This window comes from Cupressus sempervirens, chromosome 5 (genome assembly GCF_028749045.1).
Source record: "Cupressus sempervirens isolate cs-2001-9-10 chromosome 5, ASM2874904v1, whole genome shotgun sequence".
Lineage (NCBI taxonomy): Eukaryota > Viridiplantae > Streptophyta > Pinopsida > Cupressales > Cupressaceae > Cupressus > Cupressus sempervirens.
In genome coordinates this window covers 959,350,677-959,374,086 of record NC_143122.1, presented here as the reverse complement: position 1 = coordinate 959,374,086, position 23,410 = coordinate 959,350,677, and positions in this window count along the sequence as shown.

Here is a 23,410-nt window from a genome sequence, read left to right as displayed (position 1 = left end):
AGCCCCTTGGCCCACTTTTTGGCCACCTAGTGGCCCTAAGGAGGTTCAAACAAGCCTCCTTGGGCCACCTTTTGGCAACTTGTTGGCCCAAAGGGGCTCGAAGGAACCACCCTAGCCCAATTTTCACCCACCTATTGGCTCTAGGTGCTTCGAATGAAGTTCTAAGGCTTTGTTAGAAGCTCATCTAGTAGTTGGTACAAGGGGCTTCAAATGAACCCCCTATGGCCACAACTTTAAATGAAGCCCTAGGGGCACTTCATTCAAAGCCCCTAGAGGACTATTTTCCCACTTTTCATCTAATTTCTTTGTGATGAAAAGTGGGAACCATTATTTAGGAAGAAGAAAGAGAGGAAGAACATGTAGAGAAAGAAGAACCTAAAGAGGATGAGCCTCCCAAGAAGAAAAGGAAGGTTATCATCACTACTATAGCAAAATCTTCCCCTTTTGTATTCACCAGAAGGAATGCCAAATCAGGAAAGAAACTGAAGTTAGGAGATGATAATGATGAAGATGAGAAGATCACATTCAAGAGGTCTGCACCCACCTTTGAGAAAATATTGAAAAGATTACAAGGAGGTGGTGGTATAGCTAATTTCAAATTCTTGAGTTATGAAACAGGGAACAAAGAAGAAGAAAAACATATTGAGGATGTCCTAGAGGAAAAGATGGCTAAGTGGAAGTATTCCCCTAATGAGCTGAAAAAGAAAGTTCTTGACATTCTACTGAAGAAAGTAATACATCATTGGGAGAATGCATTAAATGTTGCCAAGGATATCAAAGAAAAAACTCTCAGACAACTTATGCTAAGTCTTTTGATAAGGAAATGGAGGAATCATTGAAGGAGAATGAAATAGAGATGACTTCTAGATTTAATGCATTCCTAATTTTATCAAAATACATTGAAGAAGTTGTGAACTCTAACACAATTGTATGGAATGATATCTATGGGTTGTACAAACCTAGTAAAGAAGTTGTACAAATTGATGACAAGGATGATGAAGAAGAAGAAATAGGAAAAGATGATGAAGAGATCAATGATGATGAAATTGATAATGTGGATGAAGATGTAAATAGTGCAAAGGATGAAGAGAATCATACTTCTAGTGGAGGCCTCCTTGACATTTGAAGTATCCAAGACTTAGACCTAGAGAAGATAGTATTATAGGTAATGGCCTCCCTCCCTCTCTCCTTGATAAAATCCTTAGTGCCACTAAGATCAGAGAAGGCCACTACCAAGTTAGTTGTAGTAAACACTACTTTACCAAGAACCCAATTAACTACTAGAGAAATACTGCTAAGTGCTACACTAATCACTTCATCTACCAAACAATAGGCTCAAATCATTCCAGCATCAGGCATAATAGTATCACAACCAACATTAGTAAGTTCTCCCATTATAACTATTCTTGATACTATTTCTACTATTCTTACTTCTTCTATTGTTTCTACTATAGAAAGTGCAATGATAGTTGAGGTGAAGCCTCAACCAAGCAGTGAAGTTGTGAAGAAGGATAAGGAAATCATTCCCTTAGTTATTCATAAAGAAAAGGGTAAAGAGGTAGAAACCTCTACTAAAGAAATTGATCTAGAGAAGGACATTGTAATAACATATTGGGATCTTTCCAATCTAACTCTTGATCAAATGGACACCCTTGGTGAGCTATCAAAGAAGACAAAAAAATAGCAAAAACTTAGAGAGGAAAAGAAAAAAGAAGAATCAAGTGCTTGTACACATCAAGAATTTTTTTTTGATGCACTAAACATTGAAGTTGATGAGAAACAATCAATTTTGGACCAAATTGTTGACATTAGGGTATTTTTTAGTGGTAAATATTCGTGATTTTGAAAATTTTAGAATTTTTTTGCTAGTAATTTGGCTAGTAATTTAAGATTTAATGCAACCTAAATTGGCATATTTTTATTAAATTTAGTTCTAAAATATTTTAAATCACTGAATAATTTATTTTATTAAAAAATTTAAACTCAAAGATTCGCCACAATATTTGATACATGATTAGATTTGATTCACCTAAATATTATATATTATTGAAGATATTAAAATTAATTCAGCAATAATTATCATAATTATTAGTTACTTTAGGGATATATTACAAATATTTAGTTTTTTACTATTGATTTAAAATATATAATGTAATTATCCTCACACTTTCCATGAGATAATACATGTTTGATTTTGATTTTTAATATTCCATGAAAATTAGCAAACTTGCTACTATTATTGAGATTTGCCAATATTTTCTACTCAAAAATTATGATTCCAAAATAATCGCCAATGTAAATAATATTAAAAATTAAAAAAATGGAAGATTCATCAATAAAAATAATTTGGTTTTTCAAAATAATGAAAGATTCACCAATAATTTATATCTTTCTCTAGAGGGGGGTTTCTCAAATTTTACCCTGGTTGACATTGTTCACAAGTATAATGAACAAATAGATGGTCAAGACAAACTTCTGCAGAGAGCAGAAAGAAAGTTTGAGAACAAAGTTTTGGAAAAGGTAGCACAAAGGATAGGTATTGATCAAGTAGAATTTTCTACTATTCTTGCTACATTTGAAATTTTTGTAAATAATTTTGTTTTCCTATTTGTAAAATTAAGTGATAAATCTAACTTCACTAAGGAGATAAATGAGAAACTATCTAAAATAGATGCTGATATGAAGGCAATGACACTAGTTGTCACTTGATCCTAACTGTAGTTTTGTACATTTTGAAAAAAATAGTTAACTAATAGATCTCAAGGTAGAATTATTGAGGCAAGAAGCCAGGATAAGGGCCACACTAATAGAAATTTAAGGCATGATACATCCCAACATGGATGCAATGCAAAAACACTAATACATGGCAATAATTTCTCTACAATTGATCACATGATGGAGCTATCAACAGAGGTTCAAATAGCTTTGCACACATCAAAATTTTTGCAAGAGAACTGGGGCAAGAAAATGTCTATAATTTTGAAGGTACACAATGATTTTATTTCACATTTTGGTGTTAACTTATAAATTTTGCAATGTTTTGCATTTGTGTCAAAATCAAGGGGGAATATATATAAAATGTAAAATCAAGGTGAAGGTATATGTATATAAATGGAAGGAAAAACATGTACAGTATGAATGATGTGTATACATAGTAAAAAATATGTTTAGAAAACCAAATTTGAAAAATAAAAAAAATATAGTAAGAAGTTACCGAGCTATAATAACACATAGCAATCAAAATTGAGTTGAAGACCTAAACTATTGATAGGGGGAGTTTCAATTTGAATTTTGAGTATTTCATATTTTGGTATGATAAGTGTTTTTCTCACTAATGCCAAAGGGGGATATTGCTGACATTAAGGTCAAATAATTTGTCTATTAGTGATTTTACACTTAGTCAATTGGCTACCAAGATCTACATTTACTACTAAGATTATCAAATTATTAGTAGTGTAAACCAAGTATTTAAACTACTACTAAGATAATTAGTTAAATTGCAACTCATGTCAAGATTCATAATTTCTACCGAGCATCTAAGACAAAATACTATAGATACTGAGCTTTACGATAACTATCGACCATCTAGACAAAGTATAGTGTTAATCAAGCTCTATAGTATAAGATGATCTTATTAGTGTCTACTGATATATTAATGTTAATGAAGTGAATGAATGTAGTGTTGACCGAGCTGTGAAGTGTCAGCCAAGTGTTCTAATATGTACCAATTTCTTAATGTTTTTTGAGTCATCTAATGCTAACTGAATTTCAATTACTCCAAGTGATCAGTATGGACTGAGAATCTATGACAACTAAGTGCCAAAGCTTTTTGAGTGTTGACAAGTGTTACTAAGTGTTAGGACATCGCTCGAGTGGTCTTCAAAATTTGAGTTACATTAATGGGATGACTTTGTGAAGATTTTTTGAATTAGGTATTGTAGCTATCTCTATAAGGAAATTAAATGGATTGGTATATATGTAAATACATTGTATCATATCAATCATCTATGTGAACAAGAAGATGAAGAAAATGAGTGTGAATTAAAAAAGGATACAAGTAGGACATATGGAGAATTAGAGACTTATCTATCATAGCTAGGTGATCATTTTTATTTAAGGGAATCTCATTTAGAAAACTAAGTTGTAGATCAGAGATCAACCACTAATTCAATAGATCACCAGAAGTGATCAATTGTAAGCTTTAAGAAGCTAACTTTATACTATTGTAATATAGCTTGTGGGTATCATCCCCACCCCAATATTAATTTCTATATGGAAGGTTTTTGGGTTACCAAATATTGTGCCAAGTGTTATGAATGTTTTATTATTTCATGCATGTAATTAGATCAGAGTACATTATGGATGTTTAATTGGAAAATTAAAGTATAAGTTTTAATAGTTCTTGATTCACCTCCCTTCTCCTCTTAGTCACCTTGTCTATACTACATTTCTAACAAGAGAGACTATTACCCTTTTATTGAAGAGTTCTTAACCAAATAACTAACTATTTCCTTGAAATAGGGAAATGTTTCTTACAACTTTACCCCTTTTCAAAATGAAGAAGGATTTAAATAAGAACAAGGAAAGAGTCAGATGAGAATTAATGAACCACTACCCTAGATTGTTGGATTCATAAAGAAGAATTATTTCTATATCTATGGTGAAAAATAAACCTCTTATGGAATCCTTTAATGAATTCTAGTGAATGATGGATAGACCATCAATTGCTTCCTTGTTTATTGCTAGAGAGTTCCTTTTTGACATAGTCCTACAATAGTCTTTAACTATCATCTCCATCTTCTTCTCAACTATGGTACCTGCATATTCATACTTAAAATCCCACAATCTTACGTTAATTCAACATAAATCATTAAACTTGATTCATCATTGTATCCATATGTTTATTCCACATATTAGAGTTAAAGAAATAAATCCCCATAGTGTCTACAAGACTCATAATAAAAATGGATACAAGAAGTTCTTAGGCACATGATTTCAAAACACATTCCATACTATCATCAAAATAACAAGTATTCAACCATGGCATACCATAAAGATATACATATATTAGCATATGCTACTAATCATAAAAGTCCACTTATTTCCCAATATTAATACTTAAAGTCTATGTAATAACATAAAAGGTCTTGAAAAGGTTCTTGAAAGTGTATGACAATAATATTATCTACTAGCCTAAGGATGACAAAATTGGCGCTCATCAACTAGTATGTAGAAAATTTTGTCAGAGTTAGTTGTTGGTAAATTGATTGGATATTATATATGAAGTTAAATTAAGGTGAGTGATCTTGGATCATGGTTGAAGACATGTTTGTGAAGCTATGTTCTTGATAGAATATCTTGAAGATCATTATGGAGATGTCATGGATAGGAAAAGTATTCAATATGTTTCACTAGTAGATTATTTTGTTAGTGTAACATATTCCTCATTGAGAAAATTGTTAATTATAATATAACATGTGGAGAAATTATCTTAATAGTTTTATTAATGTGTATGAATGTGCATATGACTTAGTGAGGTCCTATGTAATCATTGTATATTCAGAATTATTTAATGGGATAACCTAATCAATTGTTATGACAAGGTATAAACAAAAGTTATTTCCTTGGATTATCATCAATTTATGTGGTTAGAGGATGTGAATTTTATTAGAGAAGGATAGAGATAGAGTTGGATGTTTGACTTGGAATTTAACATCAAAGGAATTTTATTGGGAATTCATTTACAATATTGGTCAATTAATCTTTTGGATTTGTTATCCCAAAGATCTACTATTAATTTTTGAAAGAAATTTGTACAATGATTTCAATTGTCTTCCTATCATCATTTAATAGGGTTTGAACCTCGTAACAAGGTTCAAAGTCTCTTAACAAGGACTAGAATATTGATTACATTGTATTATCTCCTCACAAGGTAGCATCCTTTGACAAGGAACACTTATATTAGTACATCATCTTGTCCATGTTATGCTTTAGGAGACACTATTTGTTAGGGTCATTGATGACCTAACATTCCAAGTAGAGGCCTTCATTTCTCTTTATGAAGGAGCTTCTCATTTTCTACAAGAAAGATATTTTAGATTAAATTAGTTTCATATTCTTCCTCTCCATCATTTTTCTAAGTCTAGAGGAAGATTTTCTGCCCCTCATTTTTAAAATTTTCCTACATTTAGAAGTGTCTACTCCTTAAATATTATAAAATATTCCTAGGTTAGGTTTACTGATTGTATTTGAAACTAAAGTTTGGTTGTGATCTATATTATCATTATTCTCTTCTTGGTCTAGGTCTTGTCTTAGTTTTTCTACTATGTGTATCATGTATTCACCTAACAGATATTTTTTACTCATGGAAAAATTTAGGAAAATGTCTTTTCCCCAAAACTCTTAGTTAATCACCATCATATCATAAACAAATTCTAATTCTGGAGGAATCTTCATTTTATTTTATTTTGCATTTGGATCTTGGCTACCACCATAATCATCATCATCATCATCATCATTGACCCTATCCTTTGTAATTCTTGTACAAGACTTGACAATGTTTGTTATGTTACTAAAATATTTCTAATATTTATAACATCTTCATCAATGGTAATGATGCCTTGCATCAAATTTCTTGCATCTCCACTTTGGATTCTTTTTTCTCAAAAATATCTTCTTGAAAAATATTTATGTCAATCAATATGATTGGATGTGCTACATTAGAGTTCTTTGGGTCACTATTTATTCTAATGTTTTTTAGCTTTGTTTAGGTTTAAGTTTTTTTTAGATACTTCATTTAGTTTCTACTTATCACCATATCTCATAGGAATATCAATATTAGGGAGTTCTTCATTTAATTTTCACATTATATTGGTACTATTAGGGACCCAATATTCATCTTAGCTTGGGGATTTACCCAAGAATCCTTAGTCAAATAATTTGAGATTAAAAGTAGTTAAATTAAAGTCTCCTAGTTATGCTTAGGGGAGCCTCTTTATTTAGAGATAAAATCAATTAAAGGTTCCTCTAAGTTTAATGTTTCAGGAGATGAGTTCAAGGAAAGTACAAATAATGAGAAATAAAACAAAGAAAAAGATATATTGACCAAACAAAAAACTTATCCTAGATAAGGAAGAAATATTTTGGAAACCAAAATCAACAAAAAATTGGCTACAAGAAGGGGATTGAAACACCGAATTCTTCCACAAAAACACTATTATCAAAAGAAATGTGAATATAATTTTAAAAATAAAAGACCACACATGTAGAATGATCGAAAACCTTGGAGAAATTTCCAAAAAAATTGTGAAATATTTTCAAATACTATTAACAATTTAGATTTTTCAAATTTTATATCTCAAACTAAAATGTTAGAAGCAATTCCAAAACTAATAATGACAAAAGATAATAAATTATTAAATAAAAAATTTAGAAAAGAAGAAATAAAAGAGGTCTTCTTCCAATTCAATTTGGTCAAATATCTTGGCCTAGATGGTTTATATGGTCTTTTTTCGTGCAATTTATTTTGGAAATAACAAGAAGGAATCTTTGGAGAGCCATAAAAGAAACCCAGAACTTGGGTTCCCTCCTAGCTAATGTCATGCCCAAAAATATGAGGGCAAAAACACACAATTTTTTTATTTTTTTTTTAAGTAATAATAATTAGATTCACTAAGGTTTAAGAGTTTGATTTGCTAGTGAAAAAATAGGTTTACTGCATTTCATCTTAAGTTTATAATCATGAGAAGGAATAAATCGTTAAAGTTAGACTCTCATTATTAAATTGGTATCAACATTTGATTTTTTATTACATTAGTATTACAACAATGTATTAAAATTATTCTAATATTGATTAGGTGGAGTATAAGTCCAATTATTTCATTTTATAGACATCAAAGAACTAATTACTATGATAACATTAAAAAATTGTCTAACTACAATCAAACTCAATTCTAAAACTAAACATAATTAAATTTATGATCTATTGAGAAATAATAATAACAATAATAATAATATAACTAAAATTGAATTAACTAGAATCTAAACTAAAACATACCAAAATAATCTATAGTTAAAACCATAATAATTAACCTTCTATTTTAAAAATAATATGGTGACTTAATTTTTAAAAAAATACACTAATACTAAACATATTTAACTAAAACTAAATTACTCTAATCTACGTATCAAGTACTATTTAATAATTTAGACTATCTTAAATTAAAAAAACCTTAAATAAAATAAAACATACTAAAACTAAAATTTAAGAAGATTTAGATTAATTACTTACATGGTACTATCCAAATCTTAAAAATTAATTAAAATATATACTAAACTCAAAATGAACTACTAACTAATACTATAAAACTAACATTTTTCAAATACAATTTAAACAAATATATTACTAAACATACTAACTTATTGTCTTCCTAACTTAACCCCCCCACTATAATACCCCAAAATTGGCTCATTTCCATGATCATCAATTCCAATCTCGACATCTATTGGAAGCACAACATCTACCCCATACACAAACACAAAGGGAGTTGTGCCCATTGAAGTTTTGATGCTTGTCCTATATGCCTACAAGGCTAGATTGATCTAGAGATGCAAATCTCTCCCCAATTTGTTGACTATGTGATGGAGGATTTTGAGAATCATCTTATTGGATGCTTCAGCCTAGCCATTACCCTAGGGGTAATAAATGGAAGACCAATGTTGTGTGATTTTGAATTTCTTGCATAGCTCCTTGAGGTCTTTGTTCTTGAATTGTCCTCCATTGTCAATAATGATTGAGGACAACACACCATATCTAAAGATGATGTATTTTGCGATAAAAAGTGCTACAATTTTTCCATCAGTAACTATGAGAGGTACTGCCTCTACCCACTTCATGAAGTAATCTATAGTTGTGATAATGAAATTATGCCCATTGGAAGAGTTTGGGTGGATCTATCCCACCAAGTCAAAGGCCCATTATTGGAATGGCCATGTTGTAGTAGAGGTAATCAGCTCTCTTGTCAGAGCATGGATGGGATTCCCATGTAGCTAACACCGCTTGTAGGATCTAGCATACTTGATAGCCTCTTGCTCCATTTTGGTCCAGTAGTAACTAGCTCTAAGGAGTTTGAAAGCTAGTGTTAGGCCATTGGAATGAGCTCCACAAACTCCCTCATGAACATCAATTAGTGCATGTTTGGACTCTTTGGGTTCTAAACACCTAAGGAGTGTTCCATCAAGACCTCTCCTATACAAATTGTTAGCAATAATGACATAGTGTGAAGCATTATGGATTAGATAACATTTCTCATTCTGGGTCAGACCTTCTAGAATGGTTTGATTATGGAGGTAGGAATAAATGTGATGGTAGCAAGATGATTCTTGTCCTATAACAGAATAGATCATCTTAGAATCAGGGGTGTCATAGGCTGGGTAGTGTAATGCTTCCACCAAGAACTCATGTCGTAGATCATTTTTAGGCATTTGTATCAGGGAGGCCAGAGTGGCCATGGAATTAGCCACTTTATTATTTTCTTGTGAAATTTTTTGGAAGGTGATGTATGCAAAATACTTCTTTAAGTCATCAACCATGCACTTGTAAGGAATTAGTTTCTCATCCTTTTTTGGTACACATCATTAACCTGGTTGATGATAAGCTAAGAGTCACCAAAGATATGTAACTGATCCACTCTCCATTCAACTACAATTTTCATGTCATTGATCAAAGCCTCATATTCAACAATGTTTTTTGTACAAGGAAACATAATCTTGTATGCTTTGGGCAATGAGTATCTCTATGGTATAATAAAGAGTAATCCAGCACCTAATCCTTGTTGTGTGAAGGACCCATCAAAGAACATAACCCATGTGTGGTGCATTATTGTCAGAATTGACTCATCTGGGAAATCAATGTTCATTGGTAGAAGACACTATATGGGTGCATTAGCTAGCTGGTCTATGATTTCTTGTCCCTTGATAGCCTTGCATTCAATGTATTGGATGTCAAACTCAATGAGTATCATAACCCATTTAGCCAATCTTCCTATGAGAACTGCCTTACTGAGCAAGTATTTTAGTGGATCTATTTTAGCCATGAGTCATGTAGTGTGGGAAAGCATGTAGTGTCTAAACTTTTAGGAAGAAAAGAAAAATACCAAGCAAGTTTTCTCAATAATTTTGTAGTTCTTCTCATAAGAGACTAGCGTTCAGCTCAAGTATTAAATAGCTCTTTCTTTGTTGTCATCATCTTCTTGAGCCAAAAGGATTCCTAGAGACATTTTAGTTGTTGAGATGTATAAAAGAAAAGGCTTCCCATGAATGGGAGGCATCAAGATTGGCAGATTGACAAGATACTATTTGATCTATGTTAATATTTGTTCACAATCCTAGCTCTAATTGAATTTCACACCCTTATGTAAGGTCTTCATGAAGGGTTGTGATCTATCCACCAATTGTGAAATAAACTTGTGAATAGATTGGAGCCTTCCTTGTAGTCCTCTCATCTGATTTATGTTTTGAGGTGGTGGCATGTCCATTATTGCTTGTACTTTCTTTGGATCTACCTCAATTCCTTTTGCAAAAATAATGTATCGCAACAACTGCCTTGATGTGACACCAAATGCACATTTCTTATGATTGAGTCAAAAATTGAATTTTTCCATATGATCTAGGATGAGCCCCAAATCTTGTAGATGAGTATTGCATTTAGCACTTTTGACCAAGGTATCATCAACATAGTCCTCCATGGTTCTATGCATCATGTTATAGAAAATTGTAGTAACAGCCCACTAATACATAGCACCAGCATTCTTCAAACCAAATGACATCAAATTCCAACAAAAGGTTCCCCATGCACATGTCAAAGCTATTTTCACATAATAAAGTGGTTGATGCCATGGCCACTCTGGCCTCCTTGCTACAAATGCCTAAAAATGATCTCTAACATGAGTTCTTGGTGGAAGCGTTACACTACCCATCCTATGACACCCTTGATTCTAAGATGATTTATTCTATTATAGGACAAGAATCATCTTGCTACCATCACATTTATTCCTACCTCCACAATTAAACCATTTTGGAAGGTCTGAACCAAAATGAGAAATGTCATCTAATATGTAATACTTCACACTATGTCATTATTGGTGACGATTTGTATAGGAGAGGTCTTGACAGAACACTCCTTAGGTGTTTAGAACTCAAAGAGTCCAAATGCGCACTAATTGCCACTCATGAGGGCATTTGTGGAGCTCATTCCAATGGCATGACACAAGCTCACAAACTCCTTAGAGCTGGTTACTACTGGCCCAAAATTGAGCAAGAGGCTATCAAGTATACTAGGTCTAGCAAGAAGTGTCAGCTACATGGGAATCTCATCCACGCTCTAGCTAGAGAGTTGATTCCCTCTACTACAACATGGCCATTCCAACAATGGGCCTTTGACTTGGTGGGACAAATCCACCCAACCTCTTCTAATGGGCATAAGTTCATTATCATAGCTATAGATTACTGCATGAAGTGGGTAGAGGTAGTACCTCTCATAGTTGCCAATGGCAAAACTGTAGCACTTTTTATCACAAACTACATCATTTGCAGATATGGTGTGCCATCCTCAATCATTACTATCAATGGAGGACAATTCAAGAACAAAGACCTCAAGGAACTATGCAAGAAATTCAAAATCACACAACATTGGTATCTCTAGATCAATCCAGCCCTGTGGACATATAGGACAAGCATCTAAACTCTAACGGGCACAACTCCCTTTGTGTTGGTGTATGGGGTAGATACTATGCTTCCAATAGAGGTTGAGATTCTTACCTTGAGAATCTCTATGAAAGGTCTTATCACTAATGATGACTGTGAGATAGCTCAACTTCAAGAGCTTGTGTTGCTAGATGAACATCGACAAGTGGCATGTGATTTTCTATGAGCATATCAACAATGACTAGCAAGAAGCTACAATCGAAGGGTCAAGCCACGTGACTTCCAACTGGGTGATCTCATCCTAAGAGAGAACCCTAAGAATCAACAACAATGAATCCAAAAAGGAAAGTTTGAACCAAACTGGCTAGTCCTTACAACATTACTGTAGTATATGGATCTAGTGCCTGTCATCTTTCCACAATCGAAGGAGAAGTGCTTAAAGAACCTGCCAACACTCTCCACCTGAAGCAATTTTATAGTTGATCTAATGTCAGTAAGTTCTTTGTACATATCTATATGTCTTGAAAAAAATCTTTAAAATTAGAAAAAGTCCTAAAAAAAAATTGTCCTAAAATCTCAAAAATTGCACTAATTTATGTTGATGTTTTTGAAGAAAGTCCTAAAATCTCAAAAATACAAAAAAATTAAAGAAAAAAAAAACCCAAAAAAAATTGAAAAACAAGAAAAGTACCATTGGTGAAAACCTGGAAACAGGCATCATGGTAGCAAAAAAAGAGAAATCCTACCAAGAAGGTGAAAGCAAGAAAAGTGCCATTGGTGAAAACTTGGTAAATAGGTGCCTCTTGTTCCCAATGCTCCATCTTGCAGTGCATCTTCTGGCTATTCTGTATAGTCACTTCCATGCTTCTGCTTTATTGCTTTTCCTACTTTCTGCTCATGTATCCATGGATTGAGTCTTGTTACAGCTTGAGGGTATTCCCCCTCAATGTCACTACTTTCAAGATTCTCCTCATATAATCTCCTTCACGACAATCACTAGTGGTCCTCACTACATCTACCTACTATCGCTAGTGTCACTATTTTTAAGATTCTCCTCATAGAATCTCCTTTGCAACAGTCACTAGTGGTCCTCACTACGTCTACCTACTATCACTAGTGTCACTATTTTTGAGATTCTCCTCATAGAATCTCTTTCACAATAGTCACTATTTTTTTTAGCTGTGTCTACCTACTATTGCTTGTGTCATGTCTACAAATTTCTTTATGGAAGATCTCTCTTGTGTCAGTCACTAGTCATTCTACCTATGTCCATCTACTATCTCTTAGTCCTTTTTAGGTTCTTCATTGTGAATATTCCCCTTTGACCTCAATCACCAATCATTCTGATTGCATTTGCCTACTATTGTCACCCTACTGAAGAGATTTCTTTCAAACATGTTCTGGACACTAACACTCGACATTAATCTCAAAAAAATTAAACTTAAAAATGATATACTTGTTTGGATATGCTAAGCATTTTCTTTTTTTTCTCTATTTTTCTTTATCATATCTCCTTGAGCAACTCAATGATGTCATCTTTGATTAGAGAAGTAATGACTAGGGGTATGATATTTTCTTTGCTTTCTATCTATGGTTTAGTTCCAATAAGTTGATCTATTCCTATAAAAGGGGTGTCCACTATAAGAGCCTCCATCTCATATTGGATGGCCATGTGTACCTTGACTCCTTTTATATGGGTGCATCAATAACATTGGTTCTTCTCCTTGTTTATTGGAGTGAACTTTTCATGCTATAGTAAATACTGATACTTGTCCTACTAAGTGAACGTACGGGTCACTACGAGTATACCTAGCACACTTCTATCTCATGTTACGAATGCAGGCATCATTGCAAAAAGAATAGATACTAAATACTTAGTATAAGATGGATCTCCAATGTGTTTGGTGTGTCTTTCATACAAGCAACATACTGGTCATCCTAGCATTTATGCTTTGATGTTTATGTTAACTCGCTATATTAAAAGGCACAACTTTTTTGTTCATTCTAGCTTCTTGTGCCTCGAATGCTTACATTTAATCCCAACAAACCTATACCTATGTTCTATTCATATTCCCATGATTGCAATGTCAGTGGGAATTGTATTACATACGAGTTTTGTTCTATATCTAGTGATGATAAAGTGTTGAGGCTTGGTAACCTAACCTAGGGTTGCATTTAATATAGTCTTGCATTACATAATACACATGCATAAGAACACAATTTAGTTGTGGTTCTATTTCTCCTCTATGTGAGGAAATATTGGGGGCATCTTCAAACATATTAGGTTTCTCCATAGCTGCACAAGCATTTGATTAATCAATTCATGCTCCTTAATGGAATACCTATCACTACCAAGCAAAAAAAAAACACGCAACACTACATGAGATGTTAGTCCATTTTCCATATGCATTGCATCCATATACTCATAATATCTACTCTACATGCTCACAATCACATCACATCACATCACATCACAATAAAATACATTCACATTCATATCAAAGTATAACATACATCTCATAATCATCATATTAACATCTCATGTACATCAAAGTGAAACAAACATAGACAATGACATGTACACACCGATACTTAGCTCAACAATCTTGTATATATATCTATCAAAAAAATGCATCAGTACAAAAATGGGCACTACTTGAGTGTTATTGATCAAAATGATACAAAATGGTGCTAGCACACCAATCAATACATAGCCAAAGATCAAAATCAAGAGCCAGATGCACAAAATCTAACTCTATCTTGTGCTCTCATCTCTAGGTGGAGTAGAAGTAGAAGCCACGGGTGGAGGAGGAGGTGGTGGCATGTCAGGTCTAGCAGGAGGTTGTGCACCTCTTGACTCTCATGCATACTATGAAAAGCATGGAACCTAGAGTGCCTCATCAAGTATCACTGATGAATATGCAACAAAGTAGTAAGCTGCTTGGGCTAACTATAATCGCACCTCATCCTGTAGCATCATTGACCTCTGCTCAACAGTCTTGGTGTGCTCTATCTATCAATCGATCAAAAGTTGCCACTCCACCAGCTATGAGTCCTAGATAGCTACTTGTATTTGCAGATCTCCCAACTGTCGAGAGGCCTGACAAATCTACTCTCAGTAGCATTGTACTATGTCCTACACCCTAGCCATAGGCTGATTTGGCATATCCTCATCAAGCATCTTAGGTTCCTGTTGCTATGGTGGTGTCTACTATTATGGTGGAACCTATTGCTATGGAGCCTCCTACTATGGGGCCTACTCCTCTATCCTCTACCTCCACCATTGACCATGCCCTGACACCTGTGTCTGATCCCATTTGATGTGGAGGAATCTATATCTATTGTACCCAGTGCCAGACTTGTGATTGCATCTATGGCTACTCCTGTGGCTGCACCTATGGTTGTGGCTATGCTTGCTACTACTAAGGCACCTATCTTTGTGCCTAACCTACCATCCCCAGTGGATCTATGAATCATAGGAATGGATGGCTAATCAAATGAGCCTGATAGGCAGACATCATCCTTACATCTACTATGTACGAAAGGTAGTCCCACTAAACTATAGCTAGGCTACACACATCTATCATGGATTGGCCTAGATCAATATGTAGAGGCCAACCCTACCCTACATCCCTTTCTAGTCTGGCATAGGTGAAGTACTCCTATGAAATATCTTGTGGTCAGTCGTACTACCACCATAGTTATGAAATCGCAAATCGCTTTATGAGCTGCATGATCTTGCCCAACAATGGTTGTGAGCTGAACATCCAAGTCAACTCTCTCTAAGAATCATCCCAATCCTTCATCTCTCAGTAGGGGCACCATATTATAGAGACCAAGTCATCAAGACATGTCCTCCAATTCTCTATTTTACCTAGGAAGACCTAGGTAATATGCCCCCAATATTTGTAGATATATGGCTCCATTGGCTATTGGGCATCCTTGTGAATGGGCCTACATATGGGAAGATGCTCTCATGCCCAAATCTACAATACATAAACATGACTAGCCATAGTCTTCCTCTCATGGAAGACTATCTCATGCATCTCATAGAATAAGTGGGCTAGCATACACTAACCCCACAAAAAAATCTTCGGTGCCTCAACCATTCGGTGAAGCATAACTCCCCATCCACACTCTAGCCAATCATGTCCTCTGTCAAGCATTAGAAAGAAACTAAAGAAGATTGCTAGCACAAATGCCAATCTATGTGTCTATCTATATGTGTGCGATAGCTCATCCCAACTGATGGCTTGACCTCTCTACAACTCCCTCTCAACACAACAAAAAGTGCCTATGTACCTGCTCAAGGCACTGTATCATAAACCACTCAGGCTCCATGCAAAGGGATCTACAATATCCTCCAGATGTCCTCCAAGGTGATCGTCATCTCCCCCACTAGTAGATGGAAGGTGTTCATCTTTGAATGGAAATGCTCCACCAAAGTTGTGAGTAGGCCGTGATTCACCATCACGGCTAGGATCTGACATAAAAAGGACAAGCCCAATTAAGCGATATGTGCCCAATCTACATCATCAAGACTCCACAACAACTCTCCATATGGTGGATAATGTGATCTAAATGCGACATCATCAAAGACCTCTTGCACACACACAAAAAACAATGACAAGAAAACGGTTAGTACCAGAATGAAATGGTGAAATAAAGCTAATAAAAATGAAAATTTTATGTACAAAATTGAACATTTTAACCTTTTCTATCATGAATTCTCAAGCAAACATCTTTAGATCTCGTGTGAAGATCTCAAGATCTCGCAAAAATTTTCCCTCTTTCGCATGAAGAATCTCTTTATCGCGTGAGAGACAAAGTTCTCACATGCAAAAAAATTGTTATTTGCGTGGGTATCTCCCATGCGAGAAACCTCACCAACACTCATGAAGAAACAACACACCCTGTTTCTTCACACAAGGAAAGAACATCTTCATGCGAGAAAGGATAAATCTTGCATGAAGATCAATTGAGAAACTTTTAAAATATGGTTAAACATGCAATAAATGACCTTTAACTACATAAAAGTGAAAGTAAAAAGGTGGGAAATCGATGACCCACTGGTGATCCATAATCTGCTCACCGATTGTGTCATCTGGAGGGCTCAAAATGATGATATCTCACATTCATTGCCATGTCTTTCTTAGAGCTCAATTCACTAAAGGATAAAAAGCACAAATGAAATTAAAATGACCCCTGGGGCCCTTATATAGCTATTGACCTAATTTCTCAAAGTGCTCTGATTTGCGCAAAAATCACCCCCTGGCTAAATTGACAATTCTGAATCCATTTTTGGGATTGAATTTGAAATTTGACACACTTTAGTGCCTCAAAAATGTATTTTAAAATTTTGGGATAGATGAGATCAAATGCTTTTGTAGTCTGAATTTTTTTGATACTTTGCGATTCTTGGAATCTTTTCAACTCAAAATTTTTCAAATTTTTGAAATAAATTTTGGAAAAAGTCAATTATGGTAAACTATTAGTCAAACTTGGTCTTTTGGACCTCGAAATCACTTTGGATTGACTTCCAATATTCTTCAGATCATTCTAATCTCTTCATATTTCTTTAGATCATTCTAATCTCTTCATATTTTCTTTTGATCATTCTAATCCTTTCTACACTCTACTACATCTCAGATTTCTTCTGTATCTCTTTGTATACTTCTTTAAATCATATTTTTGGTGTGTTATCTTTCGATTTCACTCTTGAGGGGGTAGGATGATTACATCATTGAACTTGAATTTCAAATCAATCTGAATCTTCATCACTTGGCGCATCTTGTTCCTATCTTATGTCCTTGTCACTTGGGGCATCTTGCTCCCTCCTATCTAGCATCTTTGCTATCTATCTTATCTTTTCATCAACTGATCAATCTTATAACAACTCATCTCAAAGTTTGATGGAAAGTTATTGGGACAGTCTAAACCCCAACTCCCGAGGATCAAACCTTGTTCTGGGGATGATTCTATGACTCATTATTAGATCTTGTTATCTTTTATCACTCTTAGGTATCTAGGTGTTCTATCTCGATCCTTAAAGATTAAGCTCCATTCTGGAGATAATATTTTAAATGCTATTGATCTCACATATCTAGACGTTTTGTTTAGATCCTTAAAGGTTAAACTCTATTTTGGAGATAATATTTGAAATGCTTTCAATCTCGAGTATCTAGGTGTTCTATCTAGATCCTTAAAGGTTAAAATTCATTCTAGAGATAATCTTTTAAATGCTTATCACTCTCAGGTATCTAGGTGTTCTACCTACATCCTTAAAGGTTAAGCTTTGTTCTAGAGATAATCTTTTAAATGCTTTCAATCTTGGGTATCTATGTGTTCTATCTAGATCCTTAAAGGTTAAGCTCCGTTCTAGAGATAATCCTTTAAATGCTTATCATTCTCAGGTATCTAGGTATTTTATCTAGATCCTTAAAGGTTAAGCTCTATTCTAGAGACAATCTTTTAAATGCTTATAAATTTTAGGTATCTAGGTATTCTACTTGGATTCCTTGGGATTAAGCTCTGTTCTAGAGATAGTCCTTAAAAGCTTATCAATTGGTCTTCATATCATCAATTTCAAAACCAATCTCATTTCTTGATCCTTGCATCATGCTTTCTAATTTTCTTTGAATTGAATGTACTACTCGCACATTCATTCAAAGAGGGGCAAAATGTAATACCCAAAAATTGGCTCAATTCCATGATCATCAATTCCAGTCTATTCTGATCAATCCTAAGACCTATTCTAATAGGCGATTCTCATTCTGCTACTCGCTACTTGACTTAATTGTCAAATGCTTAAAACCCTAATCTACATTAATTAGACTTTTTACTTAATTCCTATAGTATTGACTCATATTAGTCACATTAAACCTATTGATTAAGATTTAATTTAATTATTAAGTATTTATACTTTAATTAAATTAAATCATCACCGAAGGCTAATGTACAATGGAATTAAATTTATTTAATTTAATAAATATGCCTATTTTAATTAATTAAATGAAATAATTTAATTAAATAGAAAATTTATTTCTAATTAATTAAGAAAAATTATTTAATTAAATAAGAAAAATGTCTCTAATTAATTAAATAAAATTATTTAATTAAATGGAAAAGGTATTTATGAGAGCATATCTCATTTTATTAAATAAATATTCTTTCTAATTCTTATCTTCAATTCAAAAATGGAAATTCCTTGATAACTACTAATCAAATTAGAAGTGATCTAGATCACTTGCTTTCACACTAAAGTCTATCTGAGCTGACTAACTCTTACACTTAGATCTGAGTTAGTTAACTCCGTTTAATTTTGAAATCTTCCACCTTAACTAAACTTCATCTTCAATCTTGACTGTTGATTGAAATCGATCTCAACCATTGGAATATTTCAGAGAAATCTATTTGGGAGACCCTCATTTCTTCATTTTGAAGAGGTTGAATTGAAGAAGCATCGAATTGCTGCTGCATTTTACACTCATCTAGCTTTAAGATATTCTCATATATTTTCATTCTTAGCTTAATGTCATATAGATTTAATATGCATACATTTAGTATAATTTCTTTTACATATTTTTAGATTAAAAATGCATATTTCATTCTAGATTAATTTGCATACTCATATAGAGTAATTGCATTCTCAAATCCTTTGTTCTTAGAGGGTTTGGTTGCCTGCACCTTGATTCTAAGGATATTAACAAGCAAAATCCCTTTAGATAGAAGGCAACAGGTCAGCTTGTAGGGAAAATCTTGGGTGAACAATCTCATGTTCATTCCAGGATGAATCCACATATAAAGACCATGTTGAAGTGTCTATGAGTTTAAGAGGCCCACATTTCATAGGTACACCCACAACCCTTAACTCTATTAACAAATGTAAAACACTACCAAAATGACTAACCTACTCCTGTCCACATCACATCTCCCTTTCCTTATTCTCAAGTGCTTTCAAAATGCCTATGCAAGTCTTGGAACCTACCAACTCCATACTCCACATGCAGTGACCAAGGAACTTGATAGGTATGTAGCCCAAGGGATTCACGTGATCCAAGGTCAATTCATCGTCTTGCTGGAAAGGAGAAGTCACAGGCTTAGAAGGAAGGTTTGAATTTTTGTTTTGTCAGACTTTAGACTTGCCTCCCCCCACCTCACGCTATCCAAGCGTACTTCCCTATGCGCATGACAGGCCTCCAAAATGGGCACTCCAAAAAGGTATAAGGTGGAAGTTATCTTTTTTTTAAAAAAACTTTGAATATTAACTTTGGCATTAATGCCCACTTAAGATCCTGCCCCCTCATACATTGGTACAACTAACATGAATAGACCCCTCCCAACTCAAAATTAAAAAGGAACTTCTAATACAAGCCAAATTCAAAAAGGCCTATGCCTAGGGAAGATAGAGGAAGTAATATCATAAAGTTAAAATGGTAGACTTTAGGATATTTGTTTTAACATTAATATTATATATATATATATATATATATATATATATATATATTTTTTTTTTTTTTTAATTTTTTTTTTATTTTTTTTTTATTTAGTTATTCAAAAGTAAATTTATTTATTTTTATTCAAGGGGAATATCTAGGAGATACTTTAAAGATTCTCTATTACAAGGGGGGAATCAATTTTTTTTCTCCCATACAAAAACTAGTGAGAATTTTTACTCTACTTTTTTTTTTTGAAGGCCTCTTTTTTTACTAAGTATGAATTTTTCAATACAATCCTTTTTAAAAAAAAAATTTCTAGTAGAATCTACTAGCTACATAGTTACACCAAGAACTTGATTAATTCATTTTAACAACATTGCATGATTGATCTTATTTCCTTATAACTATGAAAATGAATTAACGTTCCACAAATAACATAATTTTTCCTTAACATAATTAAAAATTGAACTTTACATAATTGCACATCACCATTTTATCTCTTTTTTTTTTTGATACACATACATATAACTGAAAGTATGAGAACCTCAAAAGCAATGATATTACTCATTCATAATTTTATTGACATCCTAATTCAAAGGCTCTGCTAGGAAAAAATTAGGAAGAAAACCTGACATCGTTGTCACAACAATAAAGGTTTCAATTACATTTCTAAACAAGATTTTAATCTCGAACATAGTTGAATTTCCACAATCAATTTAAATTTCCTTCATGGCCCTTATCAAGGGATCCATATCGTTTTTAACAATGCATCACTGAGATTGTGGAGGAAACAAAAACTGACTAGGTGACAAACAAGCATAACAAGGAACAAAATCAGACATTCATTTCCATACTAGGTTTTTACAACAGGATTCAACATTGAATCAAAACTAGGGGGAGGTGGATTTTACCAATAAGAGAATTAACATAAATTAAAACATACATCATTGAATTAATCAGGGTTTCTCTCATTCTACTCATATTCTCAATCATTAAAATTTCATACTCAAAGTGTTAATTCTACATTTACTTACTTCATCAACATACATGTTCATAAAGCATTATATGATGAACTCAAATATCTGAAAGTAAACATCACACAACATGAAATAATATAATATGTTCAAAATATTTGATAGTATCTCAGCATATCAAGTCATGAGTATCAAAATAATAATGTATCACTATGCTATGATGGGTCAGGGCAAGGCCTCATAGCTAAAATCAACAAGACTTTCTTAGTGTTAAATCTTTAAAAAATTGATTATGAGGAACTAGGTGAAATGAAACCCATAACACTATGTAATGTCACTTACACAATATTATCTAAAGCTTTAACTAATAGACTAAAAAAATTCTCCCTAAAATTATATTAGAGGAACAAATAGGTTTTGTCTCAAATTGGCCAATTTTAGATGGCATTATCATCATTCAAGTATTAATCCATTTTGTTCAAACACAAAATAATTCATGTATGTTAATGAAATTAGATATTCAAAATGCCTATGAAAAATTAGATTGGAGATTCCTTTGAAAAAAATTGGAATTCTTTGGATTCTTGCATGAATGGATCAATTTGATTTTCAATTGTATTTCAACTCCTAAACTTTTCCTTCTCATAAATATATCAGTAGAAGGTCTCTTTAGTACCTCTAAAGGAATTAGACAAGCCAACCCAATATCCCCTTTACTTTTCATAATAATGGATTAAGAAGTGGAAGATCTATTAAAAAACCCAATTAGAAAGAAAAATTAAAGGAATGAAAGTTAGAGAAGGAGTTACAAACATTACCCATCAATAGATTGTAAATGATATGATATTACCAAGTGACTATACAATGGAAGAAGAATACAACTTCAAACAAATAATTAAGATTCACATGGAAGCCTCAAGATAAATGGTAAATGCAAATAAATTAGAGATTTTCTTTATCAACACTATAGAAAAAATGGAGAAAGACATATGTAGTGAAATGAGATATGAAAAAGGGTCATTCCCTTGTAAATATATTGGCATCCAAATTGCAAAAATAATATAGGATTGTAAATCGGAGGCAATTATAGATAAAGTAGATAAGTCAATAGGCAGTTGGAAAGGAAAATGATTAACTAAAGAAAGTAGGATATCAATGATAAAATTAGTACTATCAGTTATTCCTACATATCACTTGTCATGCATTCCCATTCCTAAAGCTATAAAGAGTAAATTAGATTCAAAACTTAGGAAATTCTTTTGGCAAGGTACTAAAGAAAAGAAAAGAAAAGAAAAACATTAATTAAATGTGACAATATCTAAAATCCAAAATAATAAGGAGGATTAGGTATAAAAAAATCTATCTAGCAAAATGAAACTTTTGGGGCTAAACTAATTTGGAGAATTTTTAAAGAACATAACCTAAAATGGGCTAAAATCCTCTACCAAAAGTATCTAAGCAATAACTACCCAGTTATAGCTAAAAGAATAAACTTGTTTCACCTTTTAGGATGACTTATTAGAATGAAAAAATTTGAGTTTTTCTATCTAAAAAATAACTTTGTTCAAATATATGATCTAGATTAACTCATTGTAGCTAAGTTATATAAGTTCTCATAATTTCCCAATAGAAATTCTCTATTAAAAGAATGCTTTAAACCAAATTGTGTCCAATAACTAAAGAAAGAAAATAATTTTAGAAATGTGACATTTCAATAAATCTTAGTCTTTTTAATAATAATATTTTAATAACATATAAATACCATTTTGTAGAGCTCAAAGTGAAGAATATGCTCATAAAGAGTTTATAGTGTTTCAATTAGACATAGTATATTGCATTTAGAAAAATACTACTAGTACATATTTTAACACTCGAGAAGATGTTGATTTTGAGAAAGAAAAAATACTAAATCATAACAAAATAAATTGTAAAGCATATGATGTAATAGAGGAGAAATTTCTCTTCTAAAATGTATAATTTTTTTTGGTTAGAATAGTTTTGTTATAAGAAATATGGTAGAAGATGAAAACTATCAATTTTAGGTTAGTTGATATTTTAATTGTTAGAAAAGAGAAAATATAGGTCAAAAATTAATTTTATTTTATAAAGCGGTAGGTATATATGTCACTTATAACACAGTTTGAGATCTAAGGGAAATATGTTTATTTGCATTTAATTTTGTGGTGGGAACTTGACCCCTAATTTTCAACATTTTTGAGAACCTAAAAAATAGCTTTTTAAAATTAGAAAAATATATCAGTTATTATTCTAAATAATCATTAAAAATAATAATCC